Source organism: Lepisma saccharinum, chromosome 29 (genome assembly GCF_977018435.1).
Source record: "Lepisma saccharinum chromosome 29, izLepSacc3.1, whole genome shotgun sequence".
NCBI classification, from domain to species: domain Eukaryota; kingdom Metazoa; phylum Arthropoda; class Insecta; order Zygentoma; family Lepismatidae; genus Lepisma; species Lepisma saccharinum.
In genome coordinates, this window is record NC_139257.1 from 38,381,769 (window position 1) to 38,403,089 (window position 21,321).

General features: G+C 38.8%; 1 protein-coding gene across 3 annotated transcripts in view; it reads left to right on the forward strand.

The window, feature by feature from the left end:
* Nucleotides 1-11,341: 11,341 nt before the first annotated feature.
* The window catches only part of LOC145981140 (putative sodium-dependent multivitamin transporter), a 77,059-nt gene continuing 67,079 nt past the window's right edge, over nt 11,342-21,321 (forward strand). For 2 of the 3 annotated variants that reach the window (XM_083114260.1, XM_083114262.1), the window contains exon 1: nt 19,757-19,972. The gene's annotated coding sequence lies outside the window, so the exon portion shown is untranslated. Of the gene's footprint in view, nt 11,391-19,756; nt 19,973-21,321 lie in introns of those variants that run through there. The other variant, XM_083114261.1, reaches the window with a different exon arrangement.

The following is a 21,321-nucleotide window of genomic DNA, read 5'->3' on the forward strand; positions in this document are numbered from 1 at the left end:
TAGTTACGAGCTAAGGTTCTGTCCTAGGGGCAGTCCCTGGAGAGACAATTTTGGGGCGTTAAAACCTTAGCCGTACCGGATTTTACCCTCTGTATTTTAGGGTAGGGCCCATTGAGCAACGGGTGAAGAGTCAGAGTTAGAGCAAGTAATTAACGTAACAAATTGAATAGCTATTTAAGAGTTTTATGTACTAAGCTATTTCGAACAGAATAATAGAAGGGAGAAGTTAGGGACGAAAGGATTAGCACACCATAAAAGTGCAGGTACTTATCTCGGGATCGCCTGAATGCTGGTTCCGCTGGCTGGCCTGAGGAGTCTCGCGTCTAGGCAGGCCCCAGCTTGTGGGCGGCCCTGTAGTCTATTCTCTGCATCCGGTACAGTCGCGATCTCATCTCGATCCTTGGTATTCTCGTTGTCTTCTCCTGAGGCAGGTTGTTAACCCCTTTTATAGTGCTCTCGGGAGATGGGAAACCGTTTTATACGTAACTCAGTTCTGGTAATTCTGTTTTATACGTAAATTACTGGAGGTCCCAGCAAAATATAATTTAAAAACTTATTAATTAAATCTTATTTGTACTTAATGCTTTTATACGTAAATCAGTGTTATGCATACTAATTTTCATAAAATACAGGTGATTTGTATGTAACCAAGCTACAACAATGTCACAGAAGTATACATTTCTTGTTACAAAAACAATAGGCGCGTTTCAAATACGAAACAGGATAGGCAGGCATGGCCTGGGGCATTTCAGTGTACAGTTAATGAGATAGTTAAGTATAAATTAGATGTAGTAGCTGTCCAGGAAGTTAGGTGGCCAGGAGAAGGGAATTGTAAAACTAAAAATTATACTTTTTTCTATGGTGGTACTGAAAATCATAATTTTGGAACAGGCTTTTTCATAAATAATAGAATTATCTCGGCTCTTAAAACAGTAGAATTTGTTAATGATAGGATATCATATGCAGTTTTACAGGGTAGGTGGTGTAAAATTATTTTAATAAACACACATGCACCAACGGAAGATAAAGATGATAATACTAAAGATGATTTTTATGCAGAGTTAGAACAGGTCTTTGATAAATTTTCTCAGTATGATATGAAAATACTGTTAGGTGACTGTAATGCACAGATTGGCAAAGAAGAGACATTTAAACCCACGATTGGTAAAGAAAGTCTTCATGAATTAAGTAATGATAATGGTATAAGATTGATTACTTTTGCAACCTCAAAGAATTTAATTGTGAAAAGTACCACTTTTAAACATAAAGATATCCATAAATATACCTGGTCTTCTCCAGATGGTAAAACTCATAATCAGATAGATCATATTCTCATTGATAAGAGAAGGCATACCAGTATAATTGACGTTCGTACACATAGAGGTGCTGACTGTGCCAGTGACCATTATTTAGTAATTGCTAAATTAAGAGAAAGACTCTCAGTGATAAATCATAAGCAACAAAATCTAAAAGTTCTAAAATTTGATACAGCAAAGTTTACTGATGAAAGAATTAAGAAAGATTACCAAATTAAACTGTCAAATAGATTTGATGTTTTGCAGGATTTAAATGATGATGAAAATATAAACGAAACAGACGTAAATAAGAATTGGGAGCACATACGTAATGCAATAGAATCAGCAGCTAAAGAAAGTATAGGATACCATAAACCGAGAAAAAGTAAGCCATGGTTTGATAATGAATGTCATAATCTAATAGAAATAAGAAATCAGGCTAGACTTAGGTGGTTAAATAACTCTGATGATACAAATCTATACAATTATAATAGAATAAAGCGAGAAGTTAACCGCACGTTTAGAAGTAAAAAAAGAGATTACTTGAAAAACAAAATTAACGAAATTGAAACAAACAGCCAAAACAAAAATATCAGAGATTTATATAAAAGTGTAAATGAGTTTAGAAAGGGGTGGCAACCTAAAGTAAACTTGATAAAAGATAGACGGTGATTTTCTAGCTGACCCAAGCGATATTCTAAATAGATGGAAGAACTACTTTAATGACCTTTTAAATGTTCATGTAGGAGCTAAATCAGAACTAAATGAAGTCCACACAGCAGAACCTTTAGTTCCAGAACCTAACTTGACTGAAGTTAAAGATGCTATTAAAAGGCTAAAGAATAACAAAGCACCTGGCATTGATTTAATACCAGCTGAGTTAATTAAATATGGTGGAAATTCATTAATATGTCAAATTCATAAATTAATTTGTTTAATATGGAATAAAGAAGAAATCCCTCAACAGTGGAAAGAATCCATAATTATTTCTGTGTTTAAAAAAGGTGATAAAATGAACTGCAATAATTACCGTGGAATTTCTCTACTCAACAACATACAAAATATTGTCTAACATTCTTTTAACAAGACTAACACCATATGCTAATGAAATTATAGGTGATTATGAATGTGGATTTAAACGTAACAGATCAACTACAGATCAAATTTTTCACATCAAAATGTCCATCAGCTATTCATTGATTTCAAAAAAGCATATGATTCGGTCAAAAGAGATAAATTATATAATATATTAGTAGAGTTTGGAATACCTAAGAAGCTTGTTAGTATGATAAAAATATGCACCAGTGAAACAGAAAGTAAAATTCGTGTGGGTATTAATATGTCTGACAAATTTACAATTCGTGATGGGTTAAAACAAGGAGATGCATTATCTCCATTGCTCTTTAATTTTGCCTTAGAATATGCTGTTAGGAAGGTAAACGAAACTAAAGAAGGACTAAAATTAAATGGTGTGACTCAGTTGTTAGCATATGCAGATGATGTAGACTTACTTGGGGATGATATAAATACAATTAAGAATAATGCTAAAATATTTTTCAAAACTGGTAAAGAGATAGGTTTGGAAGTTAACAAAGAGAAAACTAAATATATGCTTACAGGCCGAAACCAAGTGTTAGGTAATAATCAAAATCTAATTATTGATAACAACTCGTTTGAACCAGTTTCCAAATTCAAATACTTAGGAGTAATATTAACAAACGAAAATTATATTAAAGAGGAAATAAAAAGTAGGCTTAATTCAGGAAATGCATGTTACTTCTCTCTTCATAAACTTTTGTCTTCTCGTTTAATATCTAAGAAACTAAAAGTTAAAATATACAAAACAGTAATTTTACCTGTAGTATTATATGGATGCGAAACTTGGTCCCTTACATTGAAAGAGGAACATAAATTGAGAGTATTTGAAAATAAGATCCTTGGGAAAATCTTTGGACCTAAAAGGGATGAGGAGACAGGTGAGTGGAGAAGGTTACATAATTTAGAACTACACAATTTGTATTCATGTCCAGATATTATTAGAATAATTAAATCAAGAAGGCTTAGGTGGGCAGACCATGTGGCACAAATGGGAGAGGAAAGAGGAGTTTACAGGATTCTTGTTGGGAAACCTGATGGTAAGAGACCAGTAGGAAGACGAAGATGGAGGGACAACGTTGAGATGGACCTAAGGGAAATCGGTAGGGATGGAAAAGAGTATATAGAACTTGCTCAAGATAGGGACAGATGGAAGGCATGTGTTGCTGCAGCCATGAACCTTCGGGTTTAGGAAGGCTAGAGAGTTAGTAGTTATAGGCAGGCATGGTGGCGGTCGGTCTCAAGTTGTGAGATAGACGAGTACTTCGCGGTGGTGTCGGGAGAAGGCAATGAGAGGCGGCATGAAATCAGAGGAGAAAGATTTACTGAAGTTGTTCACGACATGAAATGCATTTTCTATTGTACGTAATTGCGATACGAAAGTACACACGTTGCATTGCTGATAGCTGACGTTTGCCATGTACCATAATAAGAACAACAGCGGGTCCTTCAGTGACTGTTTTCGGTTGCTGCTGGTCGACCATGGAAAACAAAGAGGAGGAAAAGTTAATACGCTTGACTAGAAAGTAAAATTTATAGGGGAAGTGTATGCTAATCCACATAAAACTAAAAAAGCTGCGGAATTAGGCTTCCCTTATGCCACACTTTGCACAGTCATTCATTAGTAACGGAAATGCTATTCTAGATGATTTTTTAAAATTGGGTAGTAAATGAACAAAACAGTCGTCAACAAGAGAGAAGATATGCAGATTTGGATAAAGTGCTTCTTAGCTGTATTTAGGAATCAAACTTTTAGATTCCTTAAGTTAGCACTTTATGACAAAAATAATCTATTACATATATCTTGTTCCTCAAAATAGATTCAATTACAGTATTTTAATAATAATTTGACATGGTATCTAAATCTGATTTGTAAGCAATTCTCAGTTATATGCATTATTTTCTCTTCACCTTGTCATTCATATAACTGGGGTTCAACTGTATTTGTAGATAGATCATACATTTTATTCAACATACTTTCAATGTTCATTAGAGCTTCAGCCCCAAAAGCCATTCTCTTGGTTGTGCCAAGAAGAGATTCATGTGCTGAGGGTTGAACTGCACTCTATGTTGTCAGTGTTTACTCCGCATCACAGCCAATTGAAATCTCATAGAAAGAAATAAAGCAGCTGTGGGACTAGATTCACTGATCACGTGTGTGTCAATGAGAGAGAGATTGGAAGTGCTTGACCCACAAAAGTGTTATTGCCACACTACTGCTGCCAAAGTTATAGATATCTACTGGTCAGTGGGGATTGGATTCCAAAATGGGGGGGGGGGGGGAGCAAGGTGTCAAAACTGCAGGGAGGGCAAATATTGTTTATTTCCCTTTGTGTATATATGGATTAGCATAGTGCGGGGGCAAAAGTGGCGAAAAGGGGAGGGGCAACGCCCCCTAAATGCCACCACTGCACTGGTCTACTGTTCACCAAAGGAACCTCTAGCTTTTTTGTTCATGAGAATTTGGGCAGTACATAGGAAAAGCTTAAGACAATCTTTGCTGCTAAGGGTTATGTCGCCAGACTATCAACTATCATGGGCGTCCAGAAGGGGGCCCGTGGCCCCCCCTAGAAAATGAAAGTCAACCAAAAATTATGTATTTTACACACATAATTTCATTTTAGCCACAATAATATGTGTTAGTTATTGCATGGACATCATAAATTAAATTTAAGCAATGTTTTTTTTTAGGGAACAACACTATTTTTGGAGAAAATGTGCCTTGTTTGCCACCCCCCCCCCCCCCCCCCCCCAGGAAAAATCCTGCGGACGTCCATGTCGACTATATATCCTTCTGGTACTGGTAATGTTTTAGGAGAGTGCGACGCGTGCCACCGTACAGGGCCTCGAGCTTCCAAATCAGTTATTTGCTAATTTCTAGTGCAAGCGCGATTGCACTCGAATAGAAGGAAGAAAAACATAATTGTGAAAAGAAAAATTGCGTCATAACAAAGTTGTAGTTCTGGTAATGGACAACTGTGTCCTTGCTTGTCAAGCCACCAGTGAAAATTCCCTGACAAGGATCAACGACCCATTTGTGACTTCAATTTTCCCTGATTTCCTGCCTAATGTTCGACCGAGGACAGGCATCATAAAATGGTTATTTGTCTGAAAACTAAGGGACAACAAATTTCAGGGTGTGCCGCTCCGCGAAAAGACGAAAACAAGAGTCGGCATCAAAGCCTTGAAGGTCCGCTGGGCTCTTTACTACAACCGCAGCTGTCTTTAACGGCAAGATGAAACCGTCTACCGAATGTCTGATAGATACTCCATTAGTGCAAAGTAGGGATGGCCAGATCCGGATCCTAGCGGATCCGAAATCCGGATCCGGTTGGTTCCGGATCCTAAGGATCCGGATCCTAAAATTTTTCGGATCCGGAATTTTCAGATCCGGATCCGGATCCGGTACTTTCGGATCCGGATCCAGAATTTTCGGATCCGGATCCGTGGATCCGGAATTTTCAGATCCGGATCCGGATCCAGAACTTTCGGATCCGGATCCGGTACTTTCGGATCCGGATCCAGAATTTTCGGATCCGGATCCGTGGATCCGGAATTTTCAGATCCGGATCCGGTATTTTCGGATCCGGATCCAGAACTTTCGGATCCGGATCCAGAATTTTCGGATCCGGATCCGGTACTTTCGGATCCGGATCCGGTACTTTCGGATCCGGATCCGGTCGTTTTGGATCCGGATCCGGAATTTTCGGATCCGGATCCGTTTTGCCATCCCACATGCGCTTCTTTGGAAAGTAAGAATGTGCTTATAAAACATATTGTTACCTGCTAATATACGTATATATATAATATACATACACACACATATATATATATATATATAGTGTGTGTGCGCGCGTGCGCGATTTGTAATTAATTAATACACTTACAAGGGAGGTCTAAGTCTCCCCCTCCGATTTCCATGAAACTTGCAGGGCCCAAATGAAGAAATACGTGTTTTTTTGTTTCGGCAAAAAATTTGTTCTAGGGGGCAACCACCTCTCAAATGTCAAGATGAGGACAAATTGAAGTGGGGATCTGACCACTGTGTTCCCCTCCGATTTCCATGAACGTGGCAGGTGTATCCTGGCGGATCCGAAATCCAGATACAGAACTTTTTTATTTTAAATTGTAGAACTGTAACTGTAGAACAATTGTATAATTTTTGTATAACATTTCTATCTTGTTATATGTGTTAAAGGTTTCATCCCGGAATGGAATGTCTCACATTTATGTGTGTTTTCATTCCCCCCCCTCAAATGTCAAGATGAGGAGAAATTGAAGTGGGGATCTGACCCCGAAACCACGTAAATATGGCATAGGAAGAAACAGGGGGGATAGGGCCTCTCTATACACCTGTCAAATTTCATGAGAATCGGAGGGGGACACAGGGGTCAGATCCTTACTTCAATTTGTCCTCATCTTGACATTTGAGGGGATTTTGCCCCCTAAAACAGTTTTTAGCTGAAACAAAGAAACACGTAATTCTTCCTTTGGGCCCCTCTATACACCTGCCACGTTTCATGGAAATCGGAGGGGAACACAGGGGTCAGATCCCCACTTCAATTTGTCCTCATCTTGACATTTGAGAGGAGGTTGCCACCTAGAACAAATTTTTTGCCGAAACAAAAAAAACACGTATTTCTTCATTTGGGCCCGTTTATACACACACCTGCCAAGTGTCATGGAAATCGGAGGGGGACACAGGGGTCAGATCCCCACTTCAATTTGTCCTCCTCTTGACAATTGAGTGGGTTTCGCCCTGTAAAACCGTTTTTTAGCTGAAACAACAAAAAAAACACGTATTTCTTCTATTGGGCCCCACTATACACCTGCCAAGATTCATGGAAATCGGAGGGGGACACATACGTCAAATGCCCACTTAAATTTGTCCTCATATTGACATTTGAGGGGGGGTTGCCCCCTCAAACAGTTTTTTAGCCGAAACAAAATAAAAAACACGTATTTCTTCTATTGGGCCCCACTATACACCTGCCAAGATTCATGGAAATCGGAGGGGGACACATACGTCAAATGCCCACTTAAATTTGTCCTCATATTAACATTTGAGGGGGGTTGCCCCCTCAAACAGTTTTTTAGCCGAAACAAAATAAAAAACACGTATTTCTTCATTTGGGCCCGTTTATACACACACCTGCCAAGTATCATGGAAATCGGAGGGGGACACAGGGGTCCGATCCTCACTTCAATTTGTCCTCATCTTGACATTTGAGGGGGTTTTGCCCCCTAAACCCGTTTTTTAGCTGAAACAAAAAACACGTATTTCTTCCATTGGGCCCCACTATACACCTGCCAAGTATCATGGAAATCGGAGGGGGACACAGGGGTCAGACCCTCACTTCAATTTGTCTTCATCCTGACATTTGAGGGGGTTTTGCCCCCTAAAACAGTTTTTTAGCTGAAACAAAAAAACACGTAATTCTTCCTTTGGGCCCCACTATACTGCCAAGTTTCATGGAAATCGGAGGGGGATACTTAGATAACCTCCCTTGTTAGTCTTACACTTTGTAATTATTTAACACTGCATATATTATAATGTTTTATTTTAATTTGTAGAACTGTAGCTGTAGAACAATTGTATAATTTTTGTATAACATTTCTATCTTGTTATATGTGTTAAAGGTTTCATCCTGGAATGGAATGTCTCACATTTATGTGTGTTTTCATTTCCAACATTCGAATGAATACGTATTCGTTTCAATGGCATTTACAAAATCACCTCTGACATGTGTGCACGAGTGTGTTAGCCGATGCGTAGCAAAGTATTTTAGGAACAACACTTGAAAAAATTATTGTAGGACTAACGAAAAATTTCTTTGTAATCGAAGTTCATAATACCTTTTAAGGTGTGGTAATATTATAATGGTATTGAGATACGAAACTCTCGGATCCGGATCCAGATCCGAAACTTTCAGACCCGGATCCGAAACTCTCGGATCCGGATCCAGATCCGGAACTTTCGGATCCGGATTCAGATCCGAAACTTTCAGACCCGGATCCGGATCCGCGGATCCGGAACTCTCGGATCCGGATCCAGATCCGGAACTTTCGGATCCGGATCCAGATCCGAAACTTTCAGATCCGGATCCGGATCCGGAATTTTCGGATCCGGATCCAGATCCGTAACTTTTGGATCCGGATCCGTTTGGCCATCCCTAGTGCAAAGCACGTAACGCTTTTCTTTTCGAGAATAAAGAGTAGGGGTGCGGATTTGAAGTCAGCAAAAACCTCTGAATCAAGTAGGCAAATAACCACCCAAAGGGTAAGAAATGCATTTCTGTTTTTTGGCCTGATCGTGGCGACGATGATGAATGGTGGTTAGATGAAATGAGGAGAAAGTTATTTTATATTAAAGAAATACATAGGGCTCCCGCGAAGTCTACTGGTTGTCACTCTATAGTTTGGTGCGAGTGGTTCCGCCCGGGTTCGATTCCCAGTACAAACTCTCAAAATTTCGGTGTTATTATAATTTCAGCATCGTGAGGACAATTAAGGAGCTACTGTAAAGAAGCAGTAGCGGGTTCCAGTCTCGAAAGCCAGAAAATAGCGGCGATGGGATTCGATACGCTCACCACGGTCACCCAAAGAAAAGCTGATTGGCAGGCTGTGCCCCTAAGACGGCTCTTGCGCCACGGAGTTGCTTGTAGCAGCATTACTGTGAAGAATTTCGATATTAAAGATAAGTTCAGTTCGTTTGCTTCACTGCTATCAACCCATTTTTTAATTCCTACTATTCAAATATCTAATTCTCAAAAAATGCACTCGCTCGAATCCTGACGTGGGCTTGGATGTTCCTTTGTGAGTGTCCCATCTTCAATTCTATATAAGCGTCATTCATGTTCATCGTTACGATTTAACTAAAGAGGCAGAAAAGTGACATAAAATAAGAAAAGTAGGAATAAATATAGTTTGAGAGCAGTCCCATTGCGGGCGCAATCAATAATTTTCCTGCCACTTTTATGCACTGAAATGAAGACCCAGGGGGAAAAACGATGAATGTCGATTTTTCGCCCATTGTGAGATCGCAGCGCCATCTGATAGCTCAAAAGCTGTACTATAAGAATGAGAACGGCCTTGGTTGGGAAACGGTGAGAAGTGCCTGAAAAACGCATTATTATTTTGGCATATATTGACGTATTTATGAAAGAGAAATACTTGTTTTTGATTTCCTGGCAAATCGTCTCGAATGAACATTCATCGTTTTTCCCCCTGGCCCTTCAAATGTAACTGCAGCATGTAAGCAACCCTCAGTTTACAAGAATTTATTTTCATTGTGTTTTCATTTTTGTTTTTCTGCATTTATAGTAATTTACCGATTTTTTAAGCAAGCAATTCGCAACACAGGATTGGCGTCAATCTTTAGTCCTTATTTGGTGATATTCCAAGCACTTTAGATTATAAATAGCGCTTCTTGTAGCACTCTCGTAAAAAAAAAATGAACGGCAAATTTAGAATTTGCCACGTCAAATTTCTCTTCTCAATAATTTTTCGCAACTTCTCGTCGGACAGAAACATGTAAAACAATATCAGTTTTTTAATATTGCGTTTACTGTACTTGACGACAGTATTTATGTCTCAAACTTAGTTATGTAATGAGAATACTACAAAAAAAAAATCACAAATCACACACTAATACAACAACAAAAATTACACAAGATTATTTCAATTTCGAATCAGGGGTGTACTGTGTTTTCTTCCGCGGTCTTCCCTCCCTCTGACGTCAAACTTTACAACTCCATCCATTTACAAAAAGGTCTTCAGAAGACAGGCGGTGTGCATATCAAAGGACCATAGGTCGGCATATTGCCTCCGCAGATAAAATAGAAGTAAAGATCTGGAGATATGAATACTTTATTTTTATTGCCTCCCAAACCCTCCCAGGGAAGGAACGTTTACAGATTTTGTCAGATTTTACAACTATGCCGAAGTGTCAACAAAATTCAAGTCATTCATGTTTGACATAGTAGTCCGTGCGGATGTGTATAATAACGATTATAGGAATTCCTAGGGAATGGGGCAAATTTCGTAAATTTGAATCTGGATTCCAAAAGGCTAAAAATAAGGACGCGTTTTTGAAAAGTCAGAAGGAGGCCTTCGGAAAAAATCTTGCTGCTTGTAAATACAGTTTCCATTTCAAATTTCGCCACGATAAACGGAAATAATGTAGATACACTTGACAAGGTAACAACAAGGGTAAATTCACAGTACATGGCTGGGAACACACAGAATAAAATAAGGCTTGTATCTCTAAAACAAGGTCTCAATCAGCAAAAGTCATTAAGAAAAGCTGGTTGCCAAATTTTAAATGTTATTGGTGCTAAACGGCGATACTGCGAATGCACGCTCATGTTAACAATATGTAATAATTATACAATTATAATAACCAGGTTGGCGTTAGAGAAGAATTTTACGAGAAACGGATATTTCGATATTTTAACTTTACGTAACTCAAAGGCCTCGCGGATGTAGTTCGCACAGGGTCTCGCGTTCCCTAACGGCGGCCCTGCTCCAATGAAAGATAGAGAAAAACGTATGAAATATTTAAATTTATATTTTCTGTCCTTTTTTCATCGTCTTTTCTACTTTGTCTATTTCTCTCTCTCTCTGTTTCTTTCTCTATGTATTTATCTATTTCCTCTTTCCTCGCAGTTTCTATCTCTCTCTCTCTCTCTCAAGTTGTCTAAAATTACCTCTTTAATTTGAGCCAGTGTGCATACGTTATTATTAACAAGCACTGGTCACACCACTGTCAAGAAGCTTTCCTATTCCTATATATTTCATTGTCCTTCCAAACATAAATCAATTGAATATTACTCATTGCGTTTCGCCTTGACGTTAGATCGTAAAACGTAGTTTTTACAACTTACCAAAAGGTGTCACTAGGTACGCGCGAGAAAAAATGCAGCCAAACATTTTTTTTCTGTCTGTTACTTGACCTTTGCCAGCCACACAAGGTTTGAGAAAAGCCGGTTCGTTACATAGGTAAGTTGGGAATAATCTTAAGTGTCTTACATACAGATTACTGGATATTGCAAAACAACAGAAGTAACATTGAGAAAGTGCTAATAAAATACAGATAGTTCGTTGAGGTTTTGGAGTTCAACTTGAATATATTCAAGTGGTCTCTTTTTCATATTCATGAATTTTCGTGTGAGGTAGGTTGGGGAAGCGCGGTGTACAGTAGGATGCACAGAAATATTGCTCTGCAAATTGTATACGACTATTTTCATTAATTGTTCTCTTGCATCCTGCGTGTTTTTAAGGAATATATGCCTAATAGGTTTTACCAGTAGCGGCGTTTGGGTGAAAAACTAGGAGAAAGATAGACAAGGCTTAGCATTAAGAGGACAAAAGGCGAAGGCAGAATTGCCCCCTCACGCACCCCTAATCGCCGCCGCTGCTTTTTACTCATGAAGGTGCAGAGATTGTCAGCAATTTGTTCGGCGTTTCGTTTCAATTCTTGAAGTTCTTATTGCTTAAAACGGAGAGAATGAATACGATGATGGACAATTTGAGTCGAGTGTGACTTATCGCTTGGAAACGAACCTTCAATAATAAATGGATTATACCGAACTTAAACTACACAAGCTGCGCGTATCGCTCGGAATGGGCCGTTTTCTCAATATTATGCATCTTGCCTCCTCGGTCTGGTGGTAATGCATTCGCTGTGAATATTTGCTCATAGACTGAAGGGGTTCGTGTCGCTTGTCTCTTCGGTGTGAAACCCCCGTGTAGCCAGTGTTGCCACAATATGAGGGCACAATTTCCCTTCCCATGGGGCAAAATTTCCCCTTTTTGGATCAATTTTTCCCTTTACCTAAGCAAATTATGTAATAATAATAAAAATAATAATTAGTAGTAGTAGTAGTAGCAGCAGCATTATTAGTGGTGGTGGTAGAAGCGGGAGTAGTACGTAGTTAAGTATTCCGTTGAATTCGTTATTCTTTTGAATAATTATTTTTTTTAAAAAAAAAATCACATTTCAGTTTCATCACTTCCTGACCAGATGTCTCAGGTTTGAATCCTGGTCAGGAATCCATTTAATCGTTAATCCTCATCGTTACTATTTATCCAAAAATGCATAAAAGCAACGTTCATTAAACTTGAAGGAGCAGAAAGAAGTAGGAATAGCAAAATGAAAAAAGACAACATGAGAATGTCGATATGAAATTCGAAATTAACATAAACTGTAATAACGTAGTCAGATGACCTTAAAATTTCCCTGCAATTGTGGTATTTTTCATCGAAATTCTCTTTTCCCTTTTGGCTTAAATTTCGGTCCGAATTTCCCTGCAAAAGGGAAATTTCCCTTCATGTGGCAACATTGCGTGTAGCGCGTGGCTTGGAAATCAACGATCAGAAATAAATGCTGCATTTTGAACCTAAGCGACGCACAGTGTGGTTTTCGTAATCTAGCTGGACAAAATTATTTAGCCTTCAATATGTAAGTTATATGTGCTGTAAAGTGTTGTAGATGAAATACAAAAGCACTGCCAAGGGTTGAGACATATATTTCAAGATAACATCTCATACTAATAATAAAATATATGACAATGATTGGCGTTAAATCGGTTAAGAATATCTATGAAACCAAAGCACAGAAGAAACGAAAAGTATTGAAGAGAATATATAAAAACAAGAACCTACATAGTCGTACAAATATATAGAGGTACAACAAATACATTATATACCACACACACCAAAGGTATACACACGTCGAGAAAATTCCGCCGTGAAATTTGCGTATTCATTCTGTAATTAAAATAAAGCGTATGAGTGTCGCCAACATTCGCAAACAAATTAAAATAATTTGTGTAGGTAAGAAGTAACTCTTTCAGAAAACTAGGATAACAGATCTGTATAATGCGATATAATGTACTAAAACTTTAGTCCAAACTGACTTATACGTTTTAAAATACAGAAATAAACGTGACTTTTTCTGATGGTGCTCATGCTTAAACTAAAACATATATTAATACACTAACAAATGTATCCTTACGTTGAAACACGAAAGCAAATAAGAACACCACACAATTACCACCAGCACACAGAAAGAGACCGTATTCATCGAGCAAACTCAGACGAATGACGCGATCGCTTGCAGCACTTGGCAGGCAGAACTCGGGTAGTCGGCTAGTGAGACCCTTTTTTCTATTATTCAGTGTGATTTCTTGGAATACAAAGCCTAGTTTCATGTAATATGGTTCAACTCCTTTGCAAATTAACAAGTACCGTGCGTCCATTTCCTTGCGAGGCCGAGAGATCGGGAGAAGTGTGGCGGGCGGCGCTAGCGAATATGCCGACATTTTCGACCAGTAACGTCCCGCTTAAGTTTACCCTTGAAAGCGTTTTGCTTCGCTCAGAATCGTTTGGAGGTTTCAAATGTGCAGCACTATATCAAGATTATGTTGCAGACTAAACCGTTACAAGTCAATGGTTTTCGTGAGCATTGTTTGTAATCTGAAAGCTCCGAGCATGAGTTGTCCTTTCCTTCGCGACTAAAGGTGCCCTGGACAGAGCTGCGAATGGAGTGAGGAACAGACCTTGAACCAAGAGCGTGTTAATTTCGTACTGTGTGAAAGAGTATGGTTTTTGATTACTTGCCGTGCTACTTCTTTGTGTAATTGCAGTGGGTGTGTGTTGTGTGTAAGTGAGGCGATTGAAATGCCAGCCGCAAAGTTCACGTTAGAACAAATATTTTTTGTGTATGACACTTACGTAAAAAGAGATTCGTGTCGAGACGTGTGTAGAAAATTTGCACAATTTGTGTTTCACTTCCAGGTAGAGAGACGGTTAGAATTACGGAAGAAGAACTTTTGCGTGTGAATCAAGATTTCATCAAACGATGCCAGGAATCTGTGAATGTAGATGGACATCACTTTGAACGACTCTTACAACACAGGTTAATGCTCGTTTTGCAATATTAATATAAATATCTGCATGCTAAAGATATGTCGATAAAAATAAGCGGGACGTTACTTGTCGAAAATGTCGGCATCTCCGCTAGCGCCGCCCGCCACACTTCTCCCGATCTCTCGGCCTCGCAAGGAATTGGACGCACTGTATTTAACCCGTGTAGCCAAATGCGAAAATTGACTTTTGTCCAGCTAGATTACGAAAATAACACACTGTGCGACGTAACAAACTTGACGTGTCGCTCGGACTGAAACGTTTTTCCATTGGCGTTCATCGTGTCGCTTAGGTCTGTTGTTCGCTCATGCGCCATGAATGTTTTGCTTTAGACTGAAGAGGCTCATGTCGCATGTTATCTTGGTGTGAAAACTCTGTGTCGTTTTGGTTCGAAAGGACGAGGCGTACAATCTCCTTTGCCGAACTCAAGAGGCGGGATGAGGGAGAGATAGACCACGCTGCTAGATGTCGGACGAAAGCTAGGCGCTTATGGAAGCGTTGCTTTTTTTTAGGTACTATGATGTATTTGTGAAAAAGCCCTCTCATGCACGTGTTGAGTGCAGAGCGAGTAGCGGTGCTGTAGCTGTAGTGGGCGAGGCAGGAGGCTTCGTCGGTCGCGTTCGTGAGCAATAGTGCAGTGTGGCATTGTAATCGTGGCGCCTATACACAGCATTTTCTACTTCTCAACGCAACGCACAGAGAAGAGAGTGCCAGAGTGCCCATGCACGCCTTGATCTCAGGTCCGCACCTCCTTCAGCAACCCAATTTTCATCTCAAGACTAATAAACAAAACATGGTATGTATTATACAAATATATTTTGCAATAAAGTCGTCTAAAGTTTTCAGGAACATTCCCGGTTTTCATCTAGAGGTCCACGTGTCCCAAGAGATATCATCGCGACTCTTGTTTATCCCGTTTTTTTAACCCAGAAGCGAAATATGTTATGTTCTCTGAGAAATTTAATTTTTCATTGTCATCATCTGATAAATATGACAAATAATGTGGCTAAAGTGCTTTATGTGCAAGACTAGGACCACAGACAAATGAAGTCTGTACAGTGGGATCCATGAGTAATACCGCGCAAATTGTCCATCACCATGTTCGTGTACTTTATTTGACCCAATAAGAGCTTCAAGAATTAAAAGAACACTCAAAACAAGCTGTTGACAACTTCTGCACCAGCATACATAAAAAATCCATCGCTTAAAAACAAATAGAATGCAAGAGAAAAATGAATGAAAATAGTCATGGCCAATTTGCACGGTAATACTCATGGATCCCACTGTACTAGGACTGTAGAATCTATCCATCGCATTTAACAATAGAATAGAATGGAAAGAAAATGTATTTTCGTTTACTAAGCTATTATGTTTTACCCTCACAATATAAATTTGTTAAGACATGTGTAAGCACTTTATTGCTTTATTTTATATTTAGCATAATGTAGATTTCCTGCTTTTAATGTGAGCTTGGTGTGGTATTTCACTGCTAGCTGCATTGAAGACAATGAATAATGAGTCCTCAAGCAAAGTAAGTATAAACCGGGTTTCCCCCTCTAGAATCTGTCCAGCCTAATTAGAATGGTCTGTCAATATTAAACATTCAGAATCAGAAATGTCATGATTTGCGGTGGCGTGAGGTACGAGGCAAGAGATAAGATAACTATCTAGACTGTTATTATGGCGTTATATTGTAAAAGTTAATTGTAATACAAAGGGCACAATAGGCCTATAATAATCCCTGTTTCAAGGTGCGAAGTAAGATAATGTATAATAAGCTGCTGAAGTATAGCGTTGTACATGAAATCAGTTTGCTGATGCCTGTTTCCGCAATCCTGGTTAGTCTCAGGTAAGAAGGTGTACTTTCTTGTGCTTTTAAGAAGCGCCGCTTTATTGTTGAAAGAATTTGCCTCCAACGTGAACTTTGTCCTGTAGGTTCTTCGGTTGATTGTGACACTTGACAAACAGGTGAAGTGTAAGCTTGTGATCCAAGGTCGCGAAATGCAAAGGTTAACAAGTTTCTGATGCATCGTTGCCAGGCTTTGCACAATTAAAAAGAAATAATAATAATAGGTAATCGATATAGTTACATTCGCTCAATAAGGGCAACTCGGTCTAGTTACAATCATGGGAAGTCGCAGAAAAAAATTCAGGGGGAATTCAAAATTAGTTAGAATAGAAGCCTCACATATTGCACTCCATGTGACGTCATATTTACGGTTCAATATGATCAATGTATCACCTGCCACTTCACCCTTCGATTTTTGACCAAATTTTCAGCATTTGTTCCTTCAGGTCCCTTGAGAACGAATGTAAATTTTTACCGGGGAAAACCTACCCGTTTGCAAATAACAGAATTTCGAAAATTTCAGGTTATGTCCAAACGACTAACATATTTCATCGATTATATGAAATATAGACTTCGGAAAACTTATTTTGTAGGTCTTGAATCCTTGCATATTATTCCAGGGTCAAAAATATAAACTTCCAAACTTTCAAAACTGTAAATATTTACAAAATTTGTATTTCAAACAATTACCCCATCGTCGATTTTATTCCAACTTTTATATTTCCAATCTAGTTACTTCATCAATACCTTTGCAGAGTTTGTTGAATGTAATTTTATTTGCAATATACGAGGCGTAATGAACTAGTTGAATAAAATAGTTATTCCCATATTTTCTTTTCCACTTTAACGCTTAAAGATTATTTGGACATTTTTGACTGGAGTTTGGTGGGTAAATTAATCAGAATAAAATATTGCAGACGAATAACGTAGGTTAGTACAACCGATAAATTGGTTTTTTTTTTTGAGGAATTGTAGGGATTCTGGAGGGAATAAAGCACGAAACTTTTCACAGTTTATCTACGTATGATTTTGTCGCCTGGCAACTTTGTTTCCGAGACAAGTTATCAACTCTGGTTCCTGTATCTAAACAGGTAAGAACAAACCGTGGCCTTGGTGGGTGTTGAGTACGAATTGAATGACTCGATTGATTGATTGATTTGTTGTTTTAAGTCAACTTTATGCACAGTAAGGCTAATCGGGACTGGACCTACAGTTTAAAGTGGGATCCGAACCACTTGTGCCTCCACCGGTATCGAATTCGGGACCCCTTGATTACAAGGCAACAACGCTACCACTGCGCCATCGGGGAAGCCCTTGAATGACTCGAGTACAGTGAGGTCATGGATGTTCCATTGTGACTGACTATTCATCAATTCATCCTCGTCGTCGTGATTAGCCTAGAGAGACAAGAGCCAAGTCAGAAAACAAAGACATATAAGTAGAGAAGAGAAGACTCAAAGTGAATATAAAACACCCCACAAATACAATACTTTTAGACATTCTATAGTCGTACTCACTAGGCGTCTAGAGCATGTTTCAGTTCATCAATTTAACTACACTGTCCCGGAAATCTCTGGAACAAGCGAACGAAACCAAGTCTGTGGGCAAGTAGTAACTCTAGAGGGCTCGACCAATGAACACGTGAGAGGAAAAAACGCGTTGCAGCTACCAGCCGGTCTCCATACTATACCTGTCGAAGAAACTCAAATTTGCACCCCGGAAAAAATAAATACGCCACTGCAAGCCAATATCTGGAAACACTAATGTAAAAGATACTACGAAGGTCATGGCTCTCCCGAGATAGCGAATGGCATTCAAATCAACGAATATATGTGTAACACAGAAGATAAGAAATACGTAGTGTCTGATAAAAAATCACGTCAATTTTTGATGGGTATTGCTGCAAACTAGTCACCTCATTAGTGATAAATGAAAACTTTATGGGATTAGGGTTTCTTCCATCTGTCAATGTTACCAGAGAGAGAGAGGGAGAATCTCTTTCCCATGGGCGTATATATAGTTCACGTAAGGGGGTGAGTTCAACTTTTGGTGTGATTAGAGTTGCTTTATTTCATAAGTGAAAATCCAGGGCACTGCTGACCGGAAGCTTGTCGGGGAGCGAGGGGGGTTGCTGGAACCGACTGAGTTGTGTGTAGTCACGAAGTCACGCTACTTAGTATTAATACTTTTCTGTTCATCTTCTGTCAAACAACTTGAGAATGTTACGATGTTTACCTATTTTCTTGCACTGCGTTTTTAAAAAAACAAATTTCTTTAAGAAGACTCGAGGGGGAAAAATGGTAACTGATTTGACGGTCTAAATGTAGTTTCTTATCGCAGAAATTCCGAAACTTTCAGGAAATTGCAGACATTTGGTCTGCAGTCCCATCTGGTGAGTGTAATTACGTAATTTCCTTCCCATCTATATCTCTTCCTGTACGTCTCGAATTTAGAAAAATAAAGTAAGTTCGAAGAAATTTTTAGGAACAAGCGGATAGAACAGTTAATCTGGTCATTTTACTGAACCAAAAGGGGGTGGGGGTGAACCCTTGAACCCCCCTTAAATACGCCCATGCCTTTTCTCTTTCCCCCTTCTCTCTCTCTCTTTCATGTTTCTTTCTCTCTCTTCTCTGAGAGAGAGAGACAGAGAGAGAGAGAGAGAGACAGAGAGAGAGAGAGAGAGAGAGAGAGAGAATGGAAGAAAATGAGAAAGGGAGAAGAGAGAGAGATATATTTCCCTTTTTTCTGTCTCTCTCTTTCTCCCTCCATCGAGAGAGAGAGAAAGAAGAAAGAATAGAGTGGGAGGGAGAGAGAGAGAGGGTGAAAGACAGAAAGAAAGAAGAAAAGATTGAAAGAAAGAGAGAACGAAAGAGAAGAGATAGAGGGAGAAAGAGAGAATGAAAAAGAGAAAGAAAGGTAGAAGAGAGAGAGAGAGAGTGAAAAGGAGTAAAGAAAGAGAGAGAGATATTTCATTCATTACTTTATCTTTCCCTCTCTTCCTTTTCTCTTTCTCTCCCCTCGCTCTTTCTTTCTCCAGAAAGAGAGAGAAAGAAGAGAGAAAAGGGAAGAAAAACAGAGAAAGAAGACAGGATAAAAGGGAGGGAGAGAGGGGAGTCAAGAGAGAGATGAAATAATGGGGAGAGGATATGAGAGAGAGAGGAAAAGACAAGAAAACGGCGTATGTAGACGGATGGGCATGGCCACAGACTAGAAATGAATGGCATGGTTTCCACACATCGCTGGCTAGAAGTTAAATAATCTGAAATGCCAAACAAAATGTTCACGAGCAAGAAGCTGGGTGTCTCTTACCGCACAAGGTGATATAAACCTGGTGTTCTGACGTCACAATAAAAAACTTGCATTGTTAGGTTAAATGCCTAAGTTGGTAGGTTAAGCTTGTTAGGTTTACTTCTCTTAGCATACATAATACGTTTGCGATGTATTAATGCTAAGAGAACCAAACCTAAACGGACCTAACCTAACAACATACATATTTTCTTGTAACGTCAGAACGCAATCTAGGTATCGCGTTGTGCGAAAAGGGATACCCCCAGATTATGTTAGCAGCAGACGACAGACACAAGTTATGCATACGCACGTTGTGACCATGACTATGAATGAAGAGAAGGTTATATTTGTAAAGATAATGAATAAGGTGGATTTATTGTCCCATATTCCAGTGATGTATTCTTCGTAAAAGTATTATATAATATTTTGATAGCTATATGAATTTTATCAGCGAACTTCTCAATAATTGGCACTAATAATTGTGCATAATCGTGTGAAGTGTTGTGTGTGTCGAACAGTAAGTATTGTTAATATTTTGCAGTAGGATGTAATGAGTAATAAATAATAAAAACTCTATTCTTGTAGCAAATTTTGCGGGTATAGATATGGTGAAACTGTGATTATCGCGAAAGCACTTTTAGTTTTAATTAAACCCTTATTAATTTGTGAAAGGGGCATTTCTGATTTTATGAAACACCATCATATTTTCCAATATCTAGTTTTGCAAAACTGTTTACGTCGGCTATAGAAATAATGTTATATTACTGAATTATGGTAAAATTTCCATAGCGTCGTCATTTTTAACATTCGTACTTACCTATTCTGCATTGCAAAAGATTCTTCAAGGTGCTATTTTGCTTTTTTCACGAAAAGAAGTTCAAAAGAGTAATTATTAAACCATTGACGTTAGCCCCAAAAACCGAAACCATTGACGATAGCCCCACTAAACCTTCACGGGGACGAGGTATGCCTACGAGGTAAGGTTAGGTTCCATTAGCACTCATTTCGTTCAATTTAGCATATACGGACAACATCGGTTTTTCTCGATGAAAGAAAATACCTACACGAACTTCTAAATACGGTAAATTTCTCGTAAGGGACAAACGGATTTCATCAAATTTACAGGAGAAATTACTTATGCTAATACCTCGCAAACCATTCACGTTAGCCCCAAAAACCATTTTCCGTAAGGTTAGGCAAGCACAGCATGTCGGACAGAGATTTTCGCAGAAAACAACATGTATTCGCTTTAAAAATGGATCAAAACTACATTCACGAACTTCCACAACGCTACAGAAAATGATTTCCGTAAGTACTTTCTCCTGTAAGTTTGAAGAAATCCGTCACCCCTATACCATGTTACCCCGAAATGAGTTTCTGTAGTATTTAGGGTAAATTTCTCGTATGGGACAAACAGCTGAAATTTGCTAGTTTATTTAATTTGAATATTCGTACTTACGTGAGCTTATTTCCGTGAAATAAGCGAAATGCCACCTTCAGCAATGTTTCTCAATGCACAATACGTAAGTACGAATATTCAAATTAAATAAACTAGCAAATTTCAGCTGTTTGTCCCATACGAGAAATTTACCCTAAATACTACAGAAACTCATTTCGGGGTAACATGGTATAGGGGTGACGGATTTCTTCAAACTTACAGGAGAAAGTACTTACGGAAATCATTTTCTGTAGCGTTGTGGAAGTTCGTGAATGTAGTTTTGATCCATTTTTAAAGCGAATACATGTTGTTTTCTGCGAAAATCTCTGTCCGACATGCTGTGCTTGCCTAACCTTACGGAAAATGGTTTTTGGGGCTAACGTGAATGGTTTGCGAGGTATTAGCATAATTTCAAATCCGGGCACGAA